Here is an 18757-nt window from a genome sequence, read left to right as displayed (position 1 = left end):
ATAGCCTTACACACTAACTGATTGCGCCACAGCGACACTTTGCAAAAGTACATACTGACAAAGGCTAATAAGCATTCATCTAGAACAATTCCTAGAAACATTTTAAAAAGTCAATAATGTGGAGAGTTTTTGTAAGATGTTTCTTCCATCAACCAATGAAGAAACACATTGGTACTTTCCCATGATGAGTGAGTGCTTCATGATCTCTTGCACTTACATGTGCAGCAGAGTACTGTAATGGAAGCATGCTGGGTCCATAACCCAGAGGTAGGCAGATTGAAACTATCCTCTGCTATATGCATTTTTTTTTGTTAATTAAAGTAATCCAAAACTGGGATTGATATTTTTGCTCTTTTATTTTTACTTAAAGTACAATAACTTTTACCATTTTAATTTGTTTTAATAGTATATTGACAGTATTGTTTTCTTTCAAAAATCCAATTAATTTTCTTTACCCGATTATTAAAATGGTAATTGACAAAAGCAAACTACATTGTCACCAGAAGAGCAATACAAAATGTACAAGTGATATATTAAAATCATCTTTCCAGCTTGAATTTCAATGATGCATTGGGGCAACGATTTTGTGAGAAACATCTTCACCCTTAAATAAAGATTTTCTTAATTCCTTACCTGTGTGCTAATTAGATATCACCTTGTTTTCACATTAAACAGACTTCCACATGAGAAAGCAGCAAGGATGCAGTGGCGTTAATGTTTCCTGGTGTCAACCTGTATTATTTCAGTAGATATTGAAATGAGGATGCATCTTGTTGCCTTTCCAATGAAGCAAGTTTAATTTAGTAATAGGTGAAAAACCATCCCTACAAAGGTGTTAATCAGATACTTGGCTTTGTGGACACTTTTCAGAGAACAAATTTGTTAGCATAAAAATAAAGCCAGAAAATGAAGAGCTGTTTAATCACTCAATTGGATTTTTTTGCCAGCATATTTCTTTTTCTCTGCAAACCACTGCTAAATTGTGCTTTCTAGCTGTTTTTATAAAATCACTGAATCAAATCTAACTCTGATTACATCAGAGAAGGCCAGGTACCCTACACCATAAGAGGGGGTTTGCAATTTTGACTTGTCTACTTAAATATCACCAAAATCTGATAACAAGGTCAATTACGTCCCTGGGTGGGATTGAACCACCAACCTTTTGATTAATAGCCTTATACACTAACTGATTGCGCCACAGAGACACATTGCAAAAGTATATACTGACAAAGGCTAATAAGCATTCATCTAGAACGTTTCCTAGAAAAACTTTAAATAGTCAATAATCTGGAGAGTTTTTGTAAGATGTTTCTTCCATCAACCAATGAAGAAACACATTGGTACTTTCCCATGATGAGTGAGTGCTTCAGGATCTCTTGCACTTACATGTGCAGCAGAGTACTGCAATGGAGGCATGCTGGGCCCATAACCCAGAGATAAGCAGATTGAAACTATCCTTTGCTATATGCATTTTTTTTTTGTTAATTAAAGTAATCCAAAACTGGGATTGATATTTTTGCTCTTTTATTTTTACTTAAAGTACAATAACTTTTACCATTTTAATTTGTTTTACTAGTATATTGACAGTATTGTTTTCTTTCAAAAATCCACTTAATTTTCTTTACCCGATTATTAAAATGGTAATTGACAAAAACAAACTACATTGTCACCAGAAGAGCAATACAAAATGTACAAGTGATATATTAAAATCATCTTTCCAGCTTGAATTTCAATGATGCATTGGGGCAACGATTTTGTGAGAAACATCTTCACCCTTAAATAAAGATTTTCTTAATTCCTTACCTGTGTGCTAATTAGATATCACCTTGTTTTCACATTAAACAGACTTCCACATGAGAAAGCAGCAAGGATGCAGTGGCGTTAATGTTTCTTGGTGTCAACCTGTATTATTTCAGTAGACATTGAAATGAGGATGCATCTTGCTGCCTTTCCAATGAAGCAAGTTTAATTTAGTAATAGGTGAAAAACCATCCCTACAAAGATGTTAATCAGATACTTGGCTTTGTGGACACTTTTCAGAGAACAAATTTGTTAGCATAAAAATAAAGCCAGAAAATGAAGAGCTATTTAATCACTCAATTGGATTTTTTTGCCAGCATATTTCTTTTTCTCTGCAACCCACTGCTAAATTGTGCTTCCTAGCTGTTTTTTTATAAAATCACTGAATCAAATCTAACTCTGATTACATCAGAGAAGGCCAGGTACCCTACACCATAAGAGAGGGTTTGAAATTTTGACTTGTCTACTTAAAGATCACCAAAATCTGATAACAAGGTAAATTACGTCCCTGGGTAGGATTGAACCACCAACCTTTTGGTTAATAACCGAACACGCTAACTGATTGCGCCACAGAGACACATTGCAAAAGTATATACTGACAAAGGCTAATAAGCATTCATCTAGAACGTTTCCTAGAAAAACTTTAAATAGTCAATAATCTGGAGAGTTTTTGTAAGATGTTTCTTCCATCAACCAATGAAGAAACACATTGGTACTTTCCCATGATGAGTGAGTGCTTCAGGATCTCTTGCACTTACATGTGCAGCAGAGTACTGTAATGGAAGCATGCTGGGTCCATAACCCAGAGGTAAGCAGATTGAAATTATCCTCTGCTATATGCATTTTTTTTTGTTAATTAAAGTAATCCAAAACTGGGATTGATATTTTTGCTCTTTTTATTTTACTTAAAGTACAATAACTTTTACCTTTTTAATTTGTTTTAATAGTATATAGACAGTATTGTTTTCTTTCAAAAATCCACTTAATTTTCTTTACCCGATTATTAAAATGGTAATTGACAAAAACAAACTACATTGTCACCAGAAGAGCAATACAAAATGTACAAGTGATATATTAAAATCATCTTTCCAGCTTGAATTTCAATGATGCATTGGGGCAACGATTTTGTGAGAAACATCTTACCCTTAAATAAAGAATTTCTTAATTCCTTACCTGTGTGCTAATTAGATATCACCTTGTTTTCACATTAAACAGACTTCCACATGAGAAAGCAGCAAGGATGCAGTGGCGTTAATGTTTCCTGGTGTCAACCTGTATTATTTCAGTAGATATTGAAATGAGGATGCATCTTGCTGCCTTTCCAATGAAGCATTTTTAATTTAGTAATAGGTGAAAAACCATCCCTACAAAGGTGTTAATCAGATACTTGGCTTTGTGGACTCTTTTCAGAGAACAAATTTGTTAGCATAAAAATAAAGTCAGAAAATGAAGAGCTGTTTAATCACTCAATTGGATTTTTCTGCCAGCATATTTCTTTTTCTCTGCAACCCACTGCTAAATTGTGCTTCCTAGCTGTTTTTTTTTATAAAATCACTTAATCAAATCTAACTCTGATTACATCAGAGTAGGCCAGGTACCCTACACCATAAGAGAGGGTTTGAAATTTTGACTTGTCTACTTAAATATCACCAAAATCTGATCACAAGGTCAATTACGTCCCTGGGTGGGATTGAACCACCAACTTTTTGGTTAATAGCCGTACACACTAACTGATTGCGCTACAGCGACACTTTGCAAAAGTACATACTGACAAAGGCTAATAAGCATTCATCTAGAACGTTTCCTAGAAAAACTTTAAATAGTCAATAATCTGGAGAGTTTTTGTAAGATGTTTCTTCCATCAACCAATGAAGAAACACATTGGTACTTTCCCATGATGAGTGAGTGCTTCAGGATCTCTTGCACTTACATGTGCAGCAGAGTACTGTAATGGAAGCATGCTGGGTCCATAACCCAGAGGTAGGCAGATTGAAATTATCCTCTGCTATATGCATTTTTTTTTGTTAATTAAAGTAATCCAAAACTGGGATTGATATTTTTGCTCTTTTTATTTTACTTAAAGTACAATAACTTTTACCTTTTTAATTTGTTTTAATAGTATATAGACAGTATTGTTTTCTTTCAAAAATCCACTTAATTTTCTTTACCCAATTATTAAAATGGTAATTGACAAAAACAAACTACATTGTCACCAGAAGAGCAATACAAAATGTACAAGTGATATATTAAAATCATCTTTCCAGCTTGAATTTCAATGATGCATTGGGGCAACGATTTTGTGAGAAACATCTTACCCTTAAATAAAGATTTTCTTAATTCCTTACCTGTGTGCTAATTAGATATCACCTTGTTTTCACATTAAACAGACTTCCACATGAGAAAGCAGCAAGGATGCAGTGGCGTTAATGTTTCCTGGTGTCAACCTGTATTATTTCAGTAGATATTGAAATGAGGATGCATCTTGCTGCCTTTCCAATGAAGCATGTTTAATTTAGTAATAGGTGAAAAACCATCCCTACAAAGGTGTTAATCAGATACTTGGCTTTGTGGACTCTTTTCAGAGAACAAATTTGTTAGCATAAAAATAAAGTCAGAAAATGAAGAGCTGTTTAATCACTCAATTGGATTTTTCTGCCAGCATATTTCTTTTTCTCTGCAACCCACTGCTAAATTGTGCTTCCTAGCTGTTTTTTTAATAAAATCACTTAATCAAATCTAACTCTGATTACATCAGAGTAGGCCAGGTACCCTACACCATAAGAGAGGGTTTGAAATTTTGACTTGTCTACTTAAATATCACCAAAATCTGATCACAAGGTCAATTACGTCCCTGGGTGGGATTGAACCACCAACTTTTTGGTTAATAGCCGTACACACTAACTGATTGCGCTACAGCGACACTTTGCAAAAGTACATACTGACAAAGGCTAATAAGCATTCATCTAGAACGTTTCCTAGAAAAACTTTAAATAGTCAATAATCTGGAGAGTTTTTGTAAGATGTTTCTTCCATCAACCAATGAAGAAACACATTGGTACTTTCCCATGATGAGTGAGTGCTTCAGGATCTCTTGCACTTACATGTGCAGCAGAGTACTGTAATGGAAGCATGCTGGGTCCATAACCCAGAGGTAGGCAGATTGAAATTATCCTCTGCTATATGCATTTTTTTTTTGTTAATTAAAGTAATCCAAAACTGGGATTGATATTTTTGCTCTTTTTATTTTACTTAAAGTACAATAACTTTTACCTTTTTAATTTGTTTTAATAGTATATAGACAGTATTGTTTTCTTTCAAAAATCCACTTAATTTTCTTTACCCGATTATTAAAATGGTAATTGACAAAAACAAACTACATTGTCACCAGAAGAGCAATACAAAATGTACAAGTGATATATTAAAATCATCTTTCCAGCTTGAATTTCAATGATGCATTGGGGCAACGATTTTGTGAGAAACATCTTACCCTTAAATAAAGATTTTCTTAATTCCTTACCTGTGTGCTAATTAGATATCACCTTGTTTTCACATTAAACAGACTTCCACATGAGAAAGCAGCAAGGATGCAGTGGCGTTAATGTTTCCTGGTGTCAACCTGTATTATTTCAGTAGATATTGAAATGAGGATGCATCTTGCTGCCTTTCCAATGAAGCAAGTTTAATTTAGTAATAGGTGAAAAACCATCCCTACAAAGATGTTAATCCGATACTTGGCTTTGTGGACACTTTTCAGAGAACAAATTAGTTAGCATAAAAATAAAGCCAGAAAATGAAGAGCTGTTTAATCACTCAATTGGATTTTTCTGCCAGCATATTTCATTTTCTCTGCAACCCACTGCTAAATTGTGCTTCCTAGCTGTTTTTTGCTAAAATCACTTAATCAAATCTAACTCTGATTACATTAGAGTAGGCCAGGTACCCTACACCATAAGAGGGGGTTTGAAATTTTGACTTGTCTACTTAAAGATCACCAAAATCTGATGACAAGGTCAATAACATCCCTGGGTGGGATTGAACCACCAACCCTTTGGTTAATAACCAAACACACTAACCGATTGCACCACAGAGACACTTTGCAAAAGTACATACTGACAAAGGCTAATAAGCATTCATCTAGAACGTTTCCTAGCAAACGTTAAAAAGTCAATAATCTGGAGAGTTTTTGTAAGATGTTTCTTCCATCAACCAATGAAGAAACGCATTGGTACTTTCCCATGATGAGTGAGTGCTTCAGGATCTCTTGCACTTACATGTGCAGCAGAGTACTGCAATTGAAGCATGCTGGGCCCCTTAACCCAGAGGTAGGCAGATTGAAACTATCCTCTGCTATATGCATTTTTTTTTTTTGTTAATTAAAGTAATCCAAAACTGGGATTGATATTTTTGCTCTTTTATTTTTACTTAAAGTACAATAACTTTTACCATTTTAATTTGTTTTAATAGTATATTGACAGTATTGTTTTCTTTCAAAAATCCACTTAATTTTCTTTACCCTATTATTAAAATGGTAATTGACAAAAACAAACTACATTGTCACCAGAAGAGCAATACAAAATGTACAAGTGATATATTAAAATCATCTTTCCAGCTTGAATTTCAATGATGCATTGGGGCAACGATTTTGTGAGAAACATCTTCACCCTTAAATAAAGATTTTCTTAATTCCTTACCTGTGTGCTAATTAGATATCACCTTGTTTTCACACTAAACAGACTTCCACATGAGAAAGCAGCAAGGATGCAGTGGCGTTAATGTTTCCTGGTGTCAACCTGTATTATTTCAGTAGATATTGAAATGAGGATGCATCTTGCTGCCTTTCCAATGAAGCAAGTTTAATTTAGTAATAGGTGAAAAACCATCCCTACAAAGATGTTAATCAGATACTTGGCTTTGTGGACACTTTTCAGAGGACAAATTTGTTAGCATAAAAATAAAGCCAGAAAATGAAGAGCTGTTTAATCACTCAATTGGATTTTTATGCCAGCATATTTCTTTTTCTCTGCAACCCACTGCTAAATTGTGCTTCCTAGCTGTTTTTATAAAATCACTGAATCAAATCTAACTCTGATTACATCAGAGAAGGCCAGGTACCCTACACCATAAGAGGGGGTTTGAAATTTTGACTTGTCTACATAAAGATCACCAAAATCTGATAACAAGGTCAATTACGTCCCTGGGTGGGATTGAACCACCAACCTTTTGGTTAATAGCCTTACACAGTAACTGATTGCGCCACAGCAACACTTTGCGAAAGTCCATACTGACAAAGGCTAATAAGCATTCATCTAGAACGATTCCTAGAAACATTTTAAAAAGTCAATAATGTGGAGAGTTTTTGTAAGATGTTTCTTCCAGCAACCAATGAAGAAACACATTGGTACTTTCCCATGATGAGTGAGTGCTTCAGGATCTCTTGCACTTACATGTGCAGCAGAGTACTGTAATGGAAGCATGCTGGGTCCATAACCCAGAGGTAGGCAGATTGAAACTATCCTTTGCTATATGCATTTTTTTTGTACATTCAAGTAATCCAAAACTGGGATTGATATTTTAGCTTTTATTTTTACTTAAAGTACAATAACTTTTACCATTTTAATTTGTTTTAGTGCAAATGGCATATCAGCAGTCAGCACTAACTGGTGACATGCCATTTGTACAAGTAAGCCATGTGTGGCTAATATATAAACATGCTTTATTAAATAACACCTCAAACTATCATACCCAGGATTCAAACCTATAACCTGTTGAATTCTAATCAAACACCCTACCCATGGAGCTACTTGATCCTACATCTTTTCTAACCTCCAAAAACAGTTTCAGTTGCATTTTCCAGCGTGTTTTGTTTGCGCCTTTGCAAATGTCTTACATCGACAAACTTATTTAGTACTATTTTGCAAATAGGGTTACATTGTCGCAACATTGTGTTCCCTAATTGCTTGATTTTTTAAATGCAACAATTGATAAAGACACCTGATAATTGCTCTGTGGAGTCTTATTTTGTGTTTTGTGTTTAGTCTTTAGATCTGAATTTGAATGTACTTGTGAACTAACTTAATTTCCTACTTCTAAATTCATTCCTAAATTCACTACTTACATGAATCCTGTAGTTGGGCATTTTGGGACTTCGATTGTGGGCATTGTTTTGTGTCCAGACCAGCAGCAGGTGGTGTGCATTTGCTGGAAAGGCATCGAAGACCTCCGATATGCTGCATCTCCTGATGTGTGTCTCCCTCAAGTGGCTGTCAGCAAATGCCTGCTAGACACCCCATTCCAAGCTGATTGTGACATCATGGAACATGCATCATAGAACAGGCATGCTAAAACATGGGTCTTCAACCTGCGACCCTCCAGCTGCTGTGGAACTATACATCCCAGCATGCCCTGCCTCAGTTTTAGCATACCTTATAGCAAAACTGTGGCAGGGCATGCTGGGATGTGTAGTTTCACAGCAGCTGGAGGGCCACAGGATGAAGACCCATGTGCTAGAGCCAAGCCGCAGGTACATTGAATATTTAAATCCTTTTTGTTCCGCAGCATTCCAATGCGGAAGATTCCATGGAACCAGAGATCCTTCCATTGAGAAGGACATGCTGCCTGGATGACTACACTGTGCAAATTAAATCACGGAGCCAGTTGGCTTGTGGGTGGCTCTGGTGACTGGGTGGTTGGGTGAGTGGTGTGTCGGAAGTGGAGCGCATGCAAATGATTGTGTATCATCTAGCTAGGGAGAGAGAAAACTCATGCAGGAGTGTGCCTGCTTGTCAGTGGGTTATGCACCTTGCCAGACGTTAAATCTACATAGAGCAGCTGGAGGGGACAAGAGCAGGTTTGCAAAATATAGATAGAAGAGCATATATGCTGGCGCATTCTCCATGATTGTGTCAGCTTATGTTTTGGTGCACTGCACTTTCCTCCACTAAGTTTTAGCCATTTTTGTTAAGCTCAAGTGTAGTTTCTTCTCGGCCTTTTGGCTGTGATCTTGTATCGTGGTTGAAGGGTCTGCTGGAGGGAGGGATTGTTTTCTTCATTGGCGAAAGACCAAAGATATTCCAGGATGGAAGGCTTGGGAACACTATCTGTTTTTCAGTTGTGGAAGAGCACAGAGGTCGGATTGGACTACATTCTATAGTAAAGGATATCTTTCTATTTATTGACCCTCCCCTTATATGTGTCTGTGTTACAATAAAGCTTCGGTTTTGTGAATCCCTCACCCTCTTACACTCCACACCCATAGCCTTATTAACTGTTGTATTATTGTATAGTTTAAATGTATAGTGCAGTTCATGATTTATAGTGTAGACTGGCCTGTGCTGTAGTTCTTGAACTGTACTATACCGTCAGCATTTGTATTGTGTTTTGGCTGTGCTGCAACACTGTATTTATGTGTGCAATGTTTATGTATGTTTTTTTTTATGTCAATAAAGACTGCTTTTTCAAGCCAATATCTGAAAACAATCAATGTTTATCTTTGATGGCAATAAAAGTGGTATGATATTTGATGCTTTTGAAATCCAATACCTGATATGTCCCCTATCTGGGAACCATATATTAAATGGCTTTTCAGAAAAGGGAGATGGGAGAAGAGCTTTCAGTACTTGTAGGACCGATGCACATAAAGAAGCAAAAAAACATACATAAACATTACACACATAAGTACCGCGTTGCGGCACAGCCAAAACACAATAGAAATGCTGACGGTATAGTACAGTTCAAGAACTACAGCACAGGCCAGCCTACACTATAAATCATGAACTGCACTATACATTTAAACTGTACAATAATACAACAGTTAATAAGGCTATGGGTGTGGAGTGTAAGAGGGTGAGGGAATCACAAGCCCGAAGCTTTATTGAAAGACTGACACATATAAGGGGAGGATTAATACATAGAAAGACATCCTTTACTATAGAATGTAGTTCAATCCGGTCTTTCAACTCTTCCACAATTGAAAAACGGATAGTGTTCCCAAGCCTTCCATCCTGGAATATCTTTGGTCTTTCGCCAATGAAGAAAGCAATCCCTCCCTCCAGCAGACCCTTCAACCACAATACATGATCACAGCCAAAAGGCCGAGAAGCAACTACACTTGAGCTTAACAAAAATGGCTAAAACTTAGTGGAGGAAAGTGCAGTGCACCAAAACATAAGCTGACACAATCATGGAGAATGCGCCAGCATATATGCTCTTCTATCTATATTTTGCAAACCTGCTCTTGTCCCCTCCAGCTGCTCTATGTAGATTTAACGTCTGGCAAGGTGCATAACCCACTGACAAGCAGGCACACTCCTGCATGAGTTTTCACTCTCACTAGCTGGATGATACACAATCATTTGCATGTGCTCCACCTCCGACACACCACCCACCCAACCACCCAGTCACCAGAGCCACCCACAAACCAACTGGCTCCGTGATTTAATTTGCACAGTGTAGTCATCCAGGCAGCATGTCCTTCTCAATGGAAGGATCTCTGGTTCCATGGAATCTTCCGCATTGGAATGCTGCGGAACAAAAAGGATTTAAATATTCAGCTTGCTAGCATTCAATGTACCTGCGGCTTGGCTCTAGCACATGGGTCTTCATCCTGTGGCCCTCCAGCTGCTGTGAAACTACACATCCCAGCATGCCCTGCCACAGTTTTGCTATAAGGTATGCTAAAACTGAGGCAGGGCATGCTGGGATGTGTAGTTCCACAGCAGTTGGAGGGTCGCAGGTTGAAGACCCATGTTTTAGCATGCCTGTTCTATGATGCATGTTCCGTGATGTCACAATCAGCTTGGAATGGGGTGTCTAGCAGGCATTTGCTGACAGCCACTTGAGGGAGACACACATCAGGAGATGCAGCATATCGGAGGTCTTCGATGCCTTTCCAGCAAATGCACACCACCTGCTGCTGGTCTGGACACAAAACAATGCCCACAATCGAAGTCCCAAAATGCCCAACTACAGGATTCATGTAAGTAGTGAATTTAGGAATGAATTTAGAAGTAGGAAATTAAGTTAGTTCACAAGTACATTCAAATTCAGATCTAAAGTCTAGGTAGGCCTCACGTCCTGGCAGCCGCCAGCATTTAAAAATGCCTTGATTAGAGGTACGGAATTAAATGTAGATAAGAAGTAGACACAAAATAAGACTCCGCAGAGCAGTTATCAGGTGTTTTTATCAATTGTTGCATTTAAAAAATCAAGCAATTAGGGAACACAATGTTGCAACAATGTAACCCTATTTGCAAAATAGTACTAAATAAGTTTGTCGATGTAAGACATTTGCAAAGGCGCATCCAAAACACGCTGGAAAATGCAACTGAATCTGTTTTTGGAGGCTAGAATAGGAAATGTGCATCGGTCCTACAAGTACTGAAAGCTCTTCTCCCATCTCCCTTTTCTGAAAAGCCATTTAATATATGGTTCCCAGATAGGGGACATATCAGATATTGCCTTTCAAAAGCAGCAAATATCATACCACTTCTATTGCCATCAAAGATAAACATTGATTGTTTTCAGATATTGGATTGAAAAAGCAGTCTTTATTGACATAAAGAAGCAATAAAACATACATAAACATTACACACATAAGTACTGTGTTGCAGCACAGCCAAAACACAATACAAATGCTGTCGGTATAGTACAGTTCAAGAACTACAGCACAGGTCAGCCTACACTATAAATCATGAACTGCACTATACATTTAAACAATACAATAGTTAATAAGGCTATGGGTGTGGAGTGTAAGAGGGTGACGGAATCACAAGCCCAAAGCTTTATTGAAAGACAGACACATATAAAGGGAGGATTAATAAATACAAAGATACCCTTTACTATAGAATGTAGTCCAATCCGGTCTTTCAACTCTTCCACAACTGAAAAACGGATAGTGTTCCCAAGCCTTCCATCCTGGAATATCTTCAGTCTCTCGCCAATGAAGAAAACAATCCCTCCAGCAGACTCTTCAACCACAATACAATATCACAGCCAAAAGAGCGAGAAGCAACTACACTTGCGTTTAAACAAAATGGCTAAAACTTAGTGGAGGAAAGTGCAGTGCACCAAAACATAAGCTGACACAATCATGGAGAATGCGCCAGCATATATGCTCTTCTGTCTATATTTTCCAAACCTGCTCTTGTCCCCTCCAGTTGCTCCATGTAGATTTGACGTCTGGCAAGGTGCATAACTCACTGACAAGCAGGCACACTCCTGCATGAGTTTTCTCTCTCACTAGCTGGATGATACACATTCATTTGCATGTGCTCCACCTCCGACACACCGCCCACCCAACCACCCAGTCACCAGAGCCACCCACAAGCCAACTGGCTCCGTGATTTAATTTGCACAGTGCAGTCATCCAGGCAGCATGTCCTTCTCAATGGAATAATCTCTGGTTCCATGGAATCTTCCGCATTGGAATGCTGTGGAACAAAAAGGATTTAAACATTTAGCTTGCTAGCATTCAATGTACCTGCGGTTTGGTTCTAGCACATGGGTCTTCATCCTGTGGCCCTCCAGCTGCTGTGAAACTACACATCCCAGCATGCCCTGCCACAGTTTTGCTATTAAGGTATGCTAAAACTGAGGCAGGGCATGCTGGGATATGTAGTTCCACAGCAGCTGGAGGGTCGCAGGTTGAAGACCCATGTTCTAGCATGCCTGTTCTATGATGCATGTTCCGTGATGTCACAATCAGCTTGGAATGGGGTGTCTAGCATGCATTTGCTGACAGCCACTTGAGGCAGACACACATCAGGAGATGCAGCATATCGGAGGTCTTCGATGCCTTTCCAGCAAATGCACACCACCAGCTGCTGGTCTGGACACAAAACAATGCCCACAATTGAAGGCTCAAAATGCCCAACTACAGGATTAATGTAAGTAGTGAATTTAGGAATGAATTTAGAAGTAGGAAATTAAGTTAGTTCACAAGTACATTCAAATTCAGATCTAAAGACTAGGTAGGCCTCACGTCCTGGCAGCACCCAGCATTTAAAAATGCCTTGATTATAGGTAGGGAATTAAATGTAGATAAGAAGTAGACACAAAAGAAGACTCCACAGAGCAATTATCAGGTGTCTTTATCAATTTTTGCATTTAAAAAATCAAGCAATTAGGGAACACAATGTTGCGACAATGTAACCCTATTTGCAAAATAGTACTAAATAAGTTTGTCGATGTAAGACATTTGCAAAGGCGCAAACAAAACACGCTGGAAAATGCAACTGAATCTGTTTTTGGAGGTTAGAATAGATGCAGGATCAAGTAGCTCAATGGGTAGGGTGTTTGATTAGAATTTAACAGGTTATAGGTTTGAATCCTGGGTATGATAGTTTGAGGTGTTATTTAATAAAGTATGTTTATATATTAGTCACACATGGCTTACTTGTACAAATGGCATGTCACCAGTTAGTGCTGACTGCTGATATGCCATTTACACAAACATGCCATGTGCGACTGTATATGCATTTAAGGAGGGCACCCCTGCAATACCACAAACCATTGAGTGTCAAGTATACTAGATATATCTTCATATCTCATGTGCTTTCTCTGAGACCAATCTTGTTATGCCCCTTCCCCACAAGGCATGCGCCTTTTGTCCATATTGCAAAAATGGGGGGGGGGCATATAATTCTCTGTCACAGGGCACCAAAAAGTCTAGTTATGGCTCTGGTATGCATTATGTAATCTGGCAGACCATCTCTCCAACACTGGCTGGTTGGAATAGAAATCCGGTTATCTATGTGAGCAAATGACCATCAACGATTTACTCTCAAACACTAAAAAATGGACAAAAATGGTCCCCTAAACAAATTGGTTAAATTTTGGGTTTAACCAATTTGTGTAATGACCATTTTTGACCACTTTTCTAGTGTTTGGGAGCAAATGGTTAATTGAATTTGCTCCTATACATTACCAGATTTTCATTCCATCCATCCAGACTGGATAGATAGCCTGACAGATAATTGTGTAGTGTACGCCCAGGATAACTGTTAGTCATGCTTTATTTTATGGCGGCACATAAATGGGTGGACAGATCCAGGGCAAGCACTGCCCACTCATGCATAGTTGTCAACTGATGTGAAGTTCCAGGGGGCAATCTCAGTTATAAAGAGAAGTATCTGGAAATTGTCCCTAGTTAAAAAAAAAAAAAAAAATTTGATCAACTCCATTTATTTAGTATGATATCCCAGGTGATAGGATGCCGGCAGTCAGAACAACATACTTTATTAAATAACACATCTCAAGCTACCATACCCAGGATTCAAACCTATAACCTGTTGAATTCTAATCAAACACCCTACCTATTGAGCTATTTGATCCTGCATAAAAATTGTGAACATTATATGAAGCTATTGGTACTTTGCAAAAAAAAAAGAATCAGCATTACAACGCAGCAGATCCATGCAGTTTGCAGCCACACACTACATGTATCTGCTCAGCCACAATGCTGATTATTTCTTCACAAAGTACAAGGTGAGCTCCAAACAGAATTCTCTAGCTTAGAATTATACCTTTCTTTGCCAAACCTAGAAGTCGGGCCCCCCACCCTGGGATCCCCCAGAGGGAGGCCTGCACCGTCATGCGGCAGGCTTGTCCGTTTTGGAAGCAGGCTGATGGGCAGCCCAGGATTGCTTCAGTCTGGGCTTGGCAGGTCTGGAAACATGAGCTTGCTTTGGGTATGCCTGACCTTGGGTACGCTTTACCTGGAGGATGAAAGGGCCAAGAAAAGTACTTTTAGCCTTCTGCGTGGTAGGAGTCATACTAGGTAGGCAAGCTGTTTTAGCAGTAGCCAGATCAGCTACAATCTTATTGAGGTCTTCTCCAAAAGGAGATTCAACTGAGGCAGCACAAGGGAACTCTCATCTGGGGACAACAACTGCAGGGAGAACACATATTTTCAGATGAACATGGTAGGGCAGAAGGCTGCCTAATACTGAAGCACCCCCAAACAACAAATCAAATGCAACTTACTTGACAGAGATGTGCCTGAGCAACGGCCCTCCCCAGCCCTATCCCAAATCATACTTATTTTGCATAGGAGATACCATGGTCATGAAGATTGTTCTCCCAGGGTTAGGTTCATTCATTGCATTCTGGGTATGCTGACCCCTGTGATTTCCCCAAATGTGGGAAACTCGACTGCATTATTTGTGGTAGTGGGGGACTGTGTTTGTGCTTTCCTCTGGTCAGCTCTGGTAAAAGTCAGATTTCTTTGTCTCAGATCTTCCTCTAGCCTTGTTCTTCTTTCGAGAGTTCCCTTGTGCTGCCTCAGTTGGATCTCCTTCACTTGACAGGGGGGTGCCCGAGCAGCGACCCTCCCCAGCTCTAGCCCAACTCCTACTTACCTGCCAGGTGAGATACTATGATCATGAAGTTGCTTCTCCCAGGGCAAGGCTCACCCATTGCACTCTGGGTGTGCTGCCCCTGCGATTTCCCCAAATGTGGGAAACTTGACTGCATAATTTGAGTTTTCCCTGGTCGGCTCTCATGTAATTCAGATCTCTTTGTCTCAGGTCTCTCTCCAGCCTAGTTTGCTGTCTGGTTCCACTTCTTTTTTCTTGAGCCCCTCCCTTCTATACCCTTGTGCACTATCCTGACTTCTCCTCCCGTCTGCTTACTTTGTGCCTCCCAATGCACAATGCAAACTACGGGTAGTGCTGCAGGGCCCACACCCTTTTACTTGCTTTACAGAGCAGCTCTGGAGCTGTTACAGTGCCCAGCTGCTGCAAGAAATCAGCTTGAATGCTTCAGGGGCTGGGGAATGGCCAACATGAGCCCCACACCGAAGGAGGGTGGGGGTGCTTAATGCGAACTAGGGGTCATCCAAGCACCACAAAAGGCCTCCATGCCCTGCACGCTCCTTTTCTCTTTTCATATGCAGACGAGGGTTGAAGCCAACTTTGACCCACTGCTTGGATGACATCACCATATTCAAATCCATCTGCTGCAGGCCATCCCCCAGGAATGCTTGCACTAGTTGTTGCATTTGGTTTGTTGTTTGGGGGTGATTCAGTATTAGGCAGCCTTCTGCCACCCCATGTTCATCTGAAAATATGTGTTCTCCCTGCAGTTGTTGTCCCCAGATGAGAGTTCCCTTGTGCTGCCTCAGTTGAATCTCCTTTACTTGACAGAGATGTGCCTGAGCAGCGGCCCTCCCCAGCCCGATCCCAAATCATACTTATTTTGCATAGGAGATACTATTGTCATGAAGATTGTTCTCCCAGGGTGAGGTTCATTCATTGCATTCTGGGTATGCTGACCCCTGTGATTTCCCCAAATGTGGGAAACTCGACTGCATTATTTGTGGTAGTGGTGGACTGTGTTTGTGCTTTCCTCTGGTCAGCTCTGGTAAAAGTCAGATTTCTTTGTCTCAGATCTTCCTCTAGCCTTGTTCTTCTTTTGAGAGTTCCCTTGTGCTGCCTCAGTTGGATCTCCTTCACTTGAAAGGTAGTGCCCGAGCAGCGACCCTCCCCAGCTCTAGCCCAACTCCTACTAACCTGCCAGGTGAGATACTATGATCATGAAGGTGCTTTTCCCAGGGCAAGGCTCACCCATTGCACTCTGGGAGTGCTGCCCCTTGCGATTTCCCCAAATGTGGGAAACTTGACTGCATAATTTGTGTTTCCCCTGGACGGCTCTCGTATAATTCAGATCTCTTTGTCTCAGGTCTCTCTCCAGCCTAGTATGCTGTCTGTTTCCACTTCTCTTTTCTTGAGCCCCTCCCTTCTATAACCTTGTGAACTATCCTGACTTCTCCTCCCGTCTGCTTACTTTGTGCCTTCCAATGCACAATGCAAACTACAGGTAGTGCTGCAGGGCCCACACCCTTTTACTTGCCTTACAGAGCAGCTCTGGAGCTGTTACAGTACCCAGCTGCTGCAAGAAATCAGCTTGAATGCTTCAGGGGCTGGGGCATGGCCAACATGAGCCCCACACCGAAGGAGGGTGGGGGTGTTTAATGCGAACTAGGGGTCATCCAAGCGTCGCAAAAGGCCGCCATGCCCTGCATATCCCTTTTCTCTTTTCATAAGCAGACGAGGGTTGAAGCCAACTTTGACCCACTGCTTGGATGACATCACTTGCTGCCTTTCCAATGAAGCAAGTTTAATTTAGTAATAGGTGAAAAACCATCCCTACAAAGGTGTTAATCAGATACTTGGCTTTGTGGACACTTTTCAGAGAACAAATTTGATAGCATAAAAATAAAGCCAGAAAATGAAGAGCTGTTTAATCACTCAATTGGATTTTTCTGCAAGCGTATTTCTTTTTCTCTGCAACCCACTGCTAAGTTGTGCTTCCTAGCTGTTCTTTTATAAAATCACTTAATCAAATCTAACTCTGATTACATCAGAGAAGGCCAGGTACCCTACACCATAAGAGGGGGTTTGAAATTTTGACTTGTCTACTTAAAGATCACCAAAATCTGATAACAAGGTAAATTACGTCCCTGGGTAGGATTGAACCACCAACCTTTTGGTTAATAACCGAACACGCTAACTGATTGCGCCACAGAGACACATTGCAAAAGTATATACTGACAAAGGCTAATAAGCATTCATCTAGAACGTTTCCTAGAAAAACTTTAAATAGTCAATAATCTGGAGAGTTTTTGTAAGATGTTTCTTCCATCAACCAATGAAGAAACACATTGGTACTTTCCCATGATGAGTGAGTGCTTCAGGATCTCTTGCACTTACATGTGCAGCAGAGTACTGTAATGGAAGCATGCTGGGTCCATAACCCAGAGGTAAGCAGATTGAAATTATCCTCTGCTATATGCATTTTTTTTTGTTAATTAAAGTAATCCAAAACTGGGATTGATATTTTTGCTCTTTTTATTTTACTTAAAGTACAATAACTTTTACCTTTTTAATTTGTTTTAATAGTATATAGACAGTATTGTTTTCTTTCAAAAATCCACTTAATTTTCTTTACCCGATTATTAAAATGGTAATTGACAAAAACAAACTACATTGTCACCAGAAGAGCAATACAAAATGTACAAGTGATATATTAAAATCATCTTTCCAGCTTGAATTTCAATGATGCATTGGGGCAACGATTTTGTGAGAAACATCTTACCCTTAAATAAAGAATTTCTTAATTCCTTACCTGTGTGCTAATTAGATATCACCTTGTTTTCACATTAAACAGACTTCCACATGAGAAAGCAGCAAGGATGCAGTGGCGTTAATGTTTCCTGGTGTCAACCTGTATTATTTCAGTAGATATTGAAATGAGGATGCATCTTGCTGCCTTTCCAATGAAGCATTTTTAATTTAGTAATAGGTGAAAAACCATCCCTACAAAGGTGTTAATCAGATACTTGGCTTTGTGGACTCTTTTCAGAGAACAAATTTGTTAGCATAAAAATAAAGTCAGAAAATGAAGAGCTGTTTAATCACTCAATTGGATTTTTCTGCCAGCATATTTCTTTTTCTCTGCAACCCACTGCTAAATTGTGCTTCCTAGCTGTTTTTTTTATAAAATCACTTAATCAAATCTAACTCTGATTACATCAGAGTAGGCCAGGTACCCTACACCATAAGAGAGGGTTTGAAATTTTGACTTGTCTACTTAAATATCACCAAAATCTGATCACAAGGTCAATTACGTCCCTGGGTGGGATTGAACCACCAACTTTTTGGTTAATAGCCGTACACACTAACTGATTGCGCTACAGCGACACTTTGCAAAAGTACATACTGACAAAGGCTAATAAGCATTCATCTAGAACGTTTCCTAGAAAAACTTTAAATAGTCAATAATCTGGAGAGTTTTTGTAAGATGTTTCTTCCATCAACCAATGAAGAAACACATTGGTACTTTCCCATGATGAGTGAGTGCTTCAGGATCTCTTGCACTTACATGTGCAGCAGAGTACTGTAATGGAAGCATGCTGGGTCCATAACCCAGAGGTAGGCAGATTGAAATTATCCTCTGCTAT

The 18757-nt window shown here is 39.4% G+C and overlaps 4 non-coding genes across 4 annotated transcripts; all 4 read left to right on the top strand.

Moving 5' to 3' along the window:
• The first annotated feature begins 14831 nt into the window (after positions 1 to 14831).
• On the top strand, positions 14832 to 14995 carry LOC134937958 (U1 spliceosomal RNA). Its single transcript, XR_010180639.1, has one exon. It is a non-coding gene; the product is annotated as a U1 spliceosomal RNA (small nuclear RNA).
• A 152-nt stretch (positions 14996 to 15147) lies between these two features.
• On the top strand, positions 15148 to 15310 carry LOC134938101 (U1 spliceosomal RNA). Its single transcript, XR_010180750.1, has one exon. It is a non-coding gene; the product is annotated as a U1 spliceosomal RNA (small nuclear RNA).
• Positions 15311 to 15984: 674 nt separating this feature from the next.
• On the top strand, positions 15985 to 16148 carry LOC134937983 (U1 spliceosomal RNA). Its single transcript, XR_010180660.1, has one exon. It is a non-coding gene; the product is annotated as a U1 spliceosomal RNA (small nuclear RNA).
• Positions 16149 to 16299: 151 nt separating this feature from the next.
• Positions 16300 to 16463, top strand: LOC134938085 (U1 spliceosomal RNA). The gene has a single exon (XR_010180736.1). It is a non-coding gene; the product is annotated as a U1 spliceosomal RNA (small nuclear RNA).
• The last annotated feature ends 2294 nt before the right edge of the window (positions 16464 to 18757 follow it).

The sequence above is a fragment of the Pseudophryne corroboree genome, chromosome 6 (genome assembly GCF_028390025.1).
Source record: "Pseudophryne corroboree isolate aPseCor3 chromosome 6, aPseCor3.hap2, whole genome shotgun sequence".
NCBI classification, from domain to species: Eukaryota; Metazoa; Chordata; class Amphibia; order Anura; family Myobatrachidae; genus Pseudophryne; species Pseudophryne corroboree.
Note: the sequence above shows the minus strand (reverse complement) of the source record. Positions and strands in the feature narration are given on the sequence as shown.